The sequence below is a fragment of the Haemaphysalis longicornis genome, unplaced genomic scaffold, assembly GCF_048455015.1.
Source record: "Haemaphysalis longicornis isolate Haplotype H1 unplaced genomic scaffold, Haemaphysalis longicornis Haplotype H1 scaffold_2, whole genome shotgun sequence".
Classification (NCBI taxonomy): domain Eukaryota; kingdom Metazoa; phylum Arthropoda; class Arachnida; order Ixodida; family Ixodidae; genus Haemaphysalis; species Haemaphysalis longicornis.
Window position 1 is genome coordinate 41,106,164 of NW_027526295.1, and position 8,560 is coordinate 41,114,723.

Sequence of the window (8,560 nt, forward strand, 5' to 3'; positions counted from 1 at the left end):
ATGAATTGCCCAAAAAAGACGTAAACATTTACTCTTTTGAAGATTTCGTGTCTGAATTAGGGGGAGACGAGGGTCTTGAAATAAACTTTTTTTAATAATAGGTCTGTGATAACGAAAATCACTGTGTATATGTGTTTTCTTTTCCTCATTTCAAATATGTAGTTAGTTTCCATGTGGTATAAATATGTCTTAGTTAAAAAATACTGTAGCATAATTAAGTAATTTCTTACAGGCCATTAGGGGCTTTTTATTCAATTTTGTTTTTAAATAATTGGTATGAACGTGTATGATGATGATGATGGTTGGATGTTTATGGCACAAGGCCAACTGGGGCATAGAGCGCCAAACCAATAGTCATATATGAGGGGTGAAACATTAAACACTAAGTAAACTCAGCAAAAACAAAAGTAAAATCACAAAACGACAATTAGCATGGCTGGTGTATAAGGCCAGATTTCATTATGCGTGATAGGAAATCAGGTTTAAAAACGTGACGTCTGACAAATACTAAACACACGTTTCACGGAAACAATGGCATCGTCACCTAGAAAAAACGATGGATGTAGGGGAATATGTTGTCTGTAGAGTTCTCTGAAGTGTTTGTTCGTGTTGTGTGAAGTGCCTTGCATGTGATTGTATGTGCACTACGAATAGATCCTTTCCGCACCTGCTGCACTGGGGTCTAGAAGATCCCGTCAGCAGATACGAGTGCGTTGCATGGGTGTGCCCTATCCGCAGCCTACCCAAGGCGACTTCAGTGTATCTGTTGTGTGAGTCAGTTATGTAGCGTCCCAGTTGTGGTTTTATTACGTGTTGTTTGTTGTCTGTTTGTTGACTCCAGTGTAGTTGCCATGTGTTACGAAGCTGTCGTCTGATGTGTGCCTTTAGAACGGTGTAAGGTACTGTTGTTATGTCAACTGTGGTCATGAGGGCAGCAGCACCAGCCGTTTGATCAGCGGTCTCATTGCCAGGAATCCCACAGTCACCTGGTACCCAGCATATGGTTATTTCTAAATCTGAAGTATATGCAGTCATTATGACCTTTAAAAGAACATTGATTTCATAGTTTTTGACGACATTCGTGATGCCAATGCCTGCAAAACGCTTAGAAAATCTTTGTAGACGATGGACTTTAGAATCTTATGTTCTAGGATGTGATTTGAAACGAGTGAAATGCCATACGCTTCTGCCGTGTAAGTACTGCTGTGAAAATTTATTGTTTTGATAACTCTAAAATTTGGTCGGTGCGCTGCACCACAGACCGTAGAACCAGTTTTGGACGCGTCGCTATAGAATTCCGCGCACCTGTACTTGTCCTGCAGGAACAAGAAGTGTTACAGAATTGCATTCCTGGCTACCCTATTTTTTTCTACAAGAGTGAAAGACAGGTCGCATGATAGAGGACGAAGATTCCATGGTGCGATGAAATTCTGAATGGGTGTCTTGTGCGTGTCTGAAAGGGGGACATTGAGTGCAGAATCTTCCTCCATAACTCTGAGAGGGAACGGTAAGGGAATAGATGGCATGTTTAAAAAGAGTTGTAAATTTGATGTATCATTCATGAAGGGATAAAAAGAATGGTTGGTCAGAGACACGATCTTGGATGCATACAACAGGTCAACATACTCCCGCTGATGCCCTAGGCACCATTTGTCGCACTCGACATAAAGACTTTCAACACGGCTAGTCCGGAATGCGCCACATGAGAGGCGAAGGCCAAGATGAAGCACTGGGTCGAGCATTTTCAGTGCTGTTTCTGTAGCCGACCCATACACGACACTGCCGTAGTCGAGCCGAGACCCCACCAACGCTGTGTACAGCCGCAGCAGGAGTAGTTTGTCGGCCACATAAGATTGATGTGAGAGGACCATAAGAATATTCATTGCTTTTAGGCATTTGCATTTGAGCTGTCTGATAAGTGGGATGAATGTACGTTTTTCGTCAAATAAAATACCTAAAAACTTGTGCTCCTTGTTCACAGGAATTGTCGCATTCGCAAGAGTGATGTCTGGGTCTGGGTGGACGCCACGCCTCCTGGAGAACATAACACAAGAGCTCTTCACGGGATTAAGATTAAAGCCATTCTTGTCAGCCCAGCCGGCAAGTTTGTTGACGCCGAGCTGGACTTGATGTTCGCAGATTGACAGGTTACACGACTTAAAGGATATCTCCACGTCATCTACATACATGGAATAAGAGAGTGTAGGTGGCAGTGCCTTTCCAAGAGAGTTCATTTTTACTATGAAGAGAGTGCAGCTCAACACTCCACCTTGCGGCACGCCATTTTCTTGCACGTGAACATTTGAAAGTGCACAACCAACTCTGAGGCAAAAGGTTCTCTCCGATATATAACTACAAAGGATGTTCAACATGTTGCCCGCAACACCGATTGACTTGAGGTCACTGAGGATACCGTACCGCCAAGCGGCGTCATAGGCTTTCTCTATGTCGAAAAACACCGTAAGACAAAATTGTTTATGCACAAAGGCATCCTTTATATATGTTTCAAGACCTACGAGTTGATCGTTCGTTGATCGCCCTGCCCTGAAGTCTGCCTGGCAGCTCTCGAGAAGACCGTTGTACTCAAGGAAGTACACGAGCCTGCGATTTATCATCTTCTCGAGAAGCTTGCACAGGCAGCTGGTCAGGGCAATGGGTCGATAGCTAGCAGGAGAGGAAGGGACCTTCCCTTCTTGCAAGAATTCTACAACTATGGCCTCCCTCCAAGACTTTGGAATGTGCCCCGAAAGAAATATCTTGTTGTAAAGGTGAAGGAGTGTTAGAAGAGTGTATGTGTGTAAGTGCTGTATCATTGTATATGTAATGTTGTCTGGGCCTGGAGCTGAGGGTTTCCACGTGCTGGGAGCAGTCCTCAGCTCATGTAGTGAAAACAGAGAGTAGTAAGAAATCTGTTATTGGTTGTTGTCGCGTTGGGACTTCTTTTCAGAAGAGGCTTTATGTTTCAGGAAAGTGTTTGTGTAGTGTATAGAGCTTGACACGTGTTGAAAGTGTTGTGCGAGTGTGTCAGCCTGGTCTTCGAGTGTGTCCCCTGTAGTGCTGACCAGAGGCAGCCTGTGTGTTTGTTGTCCCTTGAGTTTGCGTATTCGTGTCCATACTTTCCTTGTGTCTGTGTATGAATTTACGGATGTTATAAAGGAGCGCCAACTATCCCGTTTTGCCTCACGGCGCACGCGCTTTCCCAATGCCTTTGCTCTTTTAAACGAAATTAAGTTAGCCGACGTGGAGTACCGGCGAAGGACTCCCCACGCCTTGTTCTGGGCCACTCGCGCTCGCCTGCAGTCCTCGTTCCACCAGGGCCTCCTTGGTTTGCGTGGGGCACCGGAGGCCTGGGGAATAGACTTTGCGGCGGCGTCAAGGATGTGCGCCGTGAGCAGTTGGGTCGCCTCTTCTACGTGTAGGTGTTTTATGGATGTGTAGTGCAGTTAAGCTGTTTCTGTGAATGTACTCCAGTTTGCTATTCCCTCATTGAACCTTTTGTTAGAGGGGGAAGTGTTTGTGCCTTTGCCTATGTATGTCAATTTGGTGGGGAAGTGGTCACTACTATATAGGTTTGTGTCCACATGCCACTCAAGAAATGGGAAAACAACTGCAGAGCCAAGAGCCAAGTCAAGATGTGAATAACTGTTTTGTCCTATGTTATAATATGTAGCTTGGTTTTTGTTAAAAAGGCATGCTCCCGATGATGTTAGAAATTTTTCAATTAGGCGACCTCGGGTATCTGTGCGGGAAGAGCCCCAGATTGAATTATGTGTATTGAGGTCGCCTAAGACTAAGTACGGTTCACGTAGTTGATTTATCAGGGCCTGAAAATCAGTGTTCGATAGTTGGTAATCCGGATGGATCGCGACAGCTTCAAGCATGGTGTAGGTGGATGGTGTGACACGCTAAGGATTTTCGGGCTACTATGGCCACACCACCTGAAGAATAAGTGGAAGTGTGCCTGTCTTTTCGAAAAACCAAGTAGCTATTCAAGAAGTTAGTATGTTTACTATTTAGGTGTGTTTCCTGAAGACACATGATGATGATTATGATGGTTGGATGTTAATGGCGCAAGGCCAACTGGGGCAAAGAGCGCCAAAACAGTGGTTAAATATGAGAGGTGAGAACGTAGACACTGACATCAGTAAGCAAGAACAAAAGTAAAATCAATAAAAGACAGTGAGGATGGCTGGTGTAAAGGGCCAGGTTGTGATGGTGCGTGGCATGCAATAAAGCTTTAAAAAACTACGCGTGATAGGTAATGATATGTAAAAACTTGATGTCACTGAGAAACTTAAAAGTGCGTTGCACAGGAATCACGGGATCATCCGCTAGAAAGAGTGCTGGGTGTAGTGGAATGTGTTGCTGTAGAGTTGAGGGAAGTGCTTGCGTCTTGTTTTCTGGAGTGCTTTGCATGTAATGAGGATGTGAAGTACAGATAGGCCCTCCCCACACCTGCTACACAGGGGTCTTGGAGATCCAGTGAGCAGATGGGAGTGTGTCGCATGTGTGTGGCCTATCCGTAATCTAGCTAAGGCAACTTCGATGAATCTGTTGTGTGAGTCACTTGTGTATTGTCCTAGGTGTGGCTTTATTATGTGTAACTTGTTGTCTGCCTGTGTATTCCAGTCGGCTTGCCATGTTTTGCGAAGGTGTTGTCGGATGTGTGGCTTGAGGTCAGTGTAGGGTATTGTTATGTCCACTGTGTTTGCAAGTGCAGCAGTAGCGGCCATTTCATCTGCGGTCTCATTCCCCGCGATTCCAGCATGGCCTGAAACCCAGCACAGGATTAGTTGAAAATTATTTGCATATATAGACATTATGAAATTAAAGACAAGATTGACAATGTGGTTTTTCCTGGCGCTGTGTGAAGACAATGCACGCACAACGCTCAAAGAGTCTGTGAAGATGACGGACTTAGGAATTTGTTTTTTAAGAATGTGCTGAACGATGAGCAAAATGCCATATGCTTCTGCAGAGAAGATAGTGGTGTGTACACTCATGGTTCTGCAAGCAATAAAGTTGGGACCATGAGCGGCGCACGATACTGTAGTTGAAGTTTTCGAGGCATCTCTATAGAATTTAGCACATTTATATTTATTCTGAAGCGACAAGAAATGCTGCAGAATCGCAGCTTTCGGAACCCTGTTTTTATCTATTTTCACAAAAGAAACATCACAACAAACACGCTGCAGTTTTCATGGTGGTATGACATCAGAAAATAATGATGATGTACAGACATCTAAAAACCCAACGGAAATACCTGAAGCTCCCTCTCTAACCCTCAGAGAGTAGGGCAAAGAAACAGATGGACGATTTGAGAATAGCTGGGTTGTAGATGTATCGTTGAGGACAGGTTTAAAAGGATGGTTTTTGAATGATGAGACCTTAAAAGCATATAATAAATCTATGTGCATTCGTTGATGTTCCAGGCATCATTTGTTACTTTCAGCGTACAGACTCTGGGCCGGGCTAGTGCGGAAAGGACAATACGCAAGGCGCAGGCCCAAATGGAGAACTGGGTCAAGCATTTTTAGTGCTGTTTTTGATGCCGACCCATACACAACAATACCGTAGTCTAGCCGAGACCCGACTAAGCCGGTAAAAACGCGAAGAAGGAGTTCTTTGTCTGCACCATAGGACTGGTGGGAGAGGACTTTGAGAATTTTTAGTGTTTTCAGGCATTTATGTTTAAGTTGTTTGATGTGTGGAATGAACGTGAGTTTTTCATCAAATATGACACCTAAAAACTTGTGCTCCTTTTTTACCGGGATAGAAGCGTGATGAAGGGTGATCTCCGGGTCTGCCTTAATCCCGCGATTGCGGGAGAACACAACACAAGTACTCTTTCCAGGGTTCAGTTTAAAACCGTTTGTGTCCGCCCAGCCAGCAAGTTAGTTCACTCCAAGCTGGACTTGGCGTTCACAAACTGAAAAGTTACAGGACTTAAAAGATATTTCAACGTCATCTACATATATAGAACAGGAAATGGTTGGTGGCAATGCCTTCCGAAGTGACTTCATCTTAACAATAAACAGTGTGCAGCTCAAGACACCGCCTTGAGGGACACCATTTTCCTGCACGTATACATTCGAAAGGGCACTGCCAACCCTCACTCGAAAGGTCCTTTCCGACATGTAGCTACTGAGCGTGTGCAGCATGTTGCCGGAAACACCAAACGACTTGATGTCACACAAGATGCCGTACCGCCAGGCTGTGTCATAGGCCTTCTTCATATCGAAGAAGACTGTTATACAATACTGATTATGAATGAAGGCATCTTTTAGATATGTTTCCAAAGCAACCAGTTGATCATTGCTGGATCTCCCAGCCCTGAAGCCAGCCTGGCAGCTCTCGAGAAGACCATTGTACTCTAAGAAGTACATGAGTCTCCTATTGATCATCTTCTCGAACAGCTTACACAGGCAGCTTGTGAGGGCGATGGGACGATAACTTGCTGGAGAGGAAGGGTCCTTCTCTTCTTTCAGAAAGGCCACTACGATGGCCTCCCTCCATGACCCAGGAAGGTGCCCCGAAAGAAATATTTTGTTTTAGAGGTGAAGGAGGGTTTGAAGTGTGTCTGTGTGCAAGTGTTGAATCATAGTGTATGTAATGTTGTCTGCGCCTGGAGCTGAAGGTTTACAAGTACTAAGTGCGATCTTCAGCTCATGCAGTGAGAAGGGGGTGTTATAAGATGAGGTCGACTTATTACTCTCTCGCAAGGACTTCTTCTCACAGGATGTTTTGTGTTTTATGAAAGTGTTGGTGTAGTGCGCTGAACTGGACACAAGTTGGAAGTGTTGTGCGAGTGTGTTAGCCTGGTCTTCCAGTGTGTCCCCTGTTGTACTAACCAGGGGCAGGCTGTGTGTCTGTTGTCCTTTTAGTTTACGTATTCGTGTCCATACTTTTTGCGTGTCAGTGTATGAGTTGATGGAAGTGAGGAAGGTGCGCCAACTCTCCCTTTTCGCCTCACGGCGCACTCGCTTCCCAAAAGCCTTGGCCCGTTTAAACGAAATGAGATTATCTGATGTGGGGTACCGGCGAAGGACACCCCACGCCTAGTTCTGGGCCTCTCGCGGACGCCTACAGTCCTCATTCCACCACGGCCTCCTTTGGTTGCGCGGAGCGCTGGAGGCGTGGGGAATGAACTTTTCGGCAGCGTCGCGAATGTGTGCCGTGATGAGTTGGGATGCTTCCTCCACGTGTAGGTGTTCTATGGTTGTGTGGTGTAGTTTAGATGTTTCTGTGAATATACTCCAGTTTGCTTTTGATTCATTAAACCTGTTATGGGAAGATGCACTGCATGGGCCTTTACCTATATATGTTAAGGAAGTGGGGAAATGGTCACTACCATATGGGTCAGTGCCCACGCCCCACTCAAGACATGGAAAGAGCATTGCAGAACCAATAGCCAAGTCGAGATGTGAGTATGTATTATCTCCTAAGTTTTGTATGTAGGCTGCTTTTTGTTTAAAAGGCATGCTCCTGAAGATGCAAGAAATTTCTCTATCAGGCGACCTCGGGCATCCGTTCTGGAGGAGCCCCAAAGAGAGTTGTGTGCATTAACGTCGCCTGTTAGGATGTACGGTTCGGGCAGCTGGTTGACCAGCACCTCGAAGTCAGAGCTGGAAAGTGCATAATCAGCACGAATGTAAATTGAGCATACCGTTATCAACGTATTAAAAATTATTGTGCGCATTGCTACAGCCTCAAGGACGGTGTTAAAAGTGATAGGGTGGCATGCTAGGGATTTCCGGGCTATCATGGCTACACCGCCCGAAGAGTGTGTGCAGCCAACCCTATCCTTTCTGAATACCATGTACCTATTTAAGAAATTTGTGTGATTGGGATTGAAATGCGACTCCTGAAGACACATCACACTTGGCTGGTTCGAATGCAATATCTCATGGACATTATCAAGATTTTTAGTGAGGCCTCTACAGTTCCATTGAGTAATATTTTCTCTTCCCATTATGGAGATTTAGAAGCTACTGAAGTCAATGTGTATGTGTGTTCATCGGTCTTTCGGGGCTGTTACTCTAGGATTTGGCTTCTTGCGCATTTCTGCTGCTGGCTTGGGCGTCGGAGGCCGCTCCTTGCGCTGCGTTGCACGCAGGAACAGCCCGACATCCATCTCGTCGTCGGATGTCGGAGGGTTGCCCGAAGGACCAGGCCCCCCGGACTTGGCCCCCCTTCTGGAGCCCTTCGTTTGAGCCGCAACCTCTGCGGGCGTCCGGGACGCCAAAAGTGGCACGGGCGGTGCGGTGGCGGTGGGAGCCGATGCGGGGTCCGTGGTGTCCATCACCTCGGTAACCTCCAACGCACTGGAGGACGCGGAGGCGGAGGCGGGAGCGGCACCGGTCCCAACAGAAGTGGTTTGCACCACAACCGCTGCTGCCTCAGCAAGCGGCGTGGTGCCGGGTTGGGCTGCGTGAGGCAACCCAGCGGAGGGCGGGGGTGGGACCAGGTCAGACTCGCTGAACTGGGTCCCTGGACACCAGACGCCGCTCCGCCCCCCGGCGAGCTGCGTCGGCGTACCTCCCCAGGGTGAAAGAGGCGA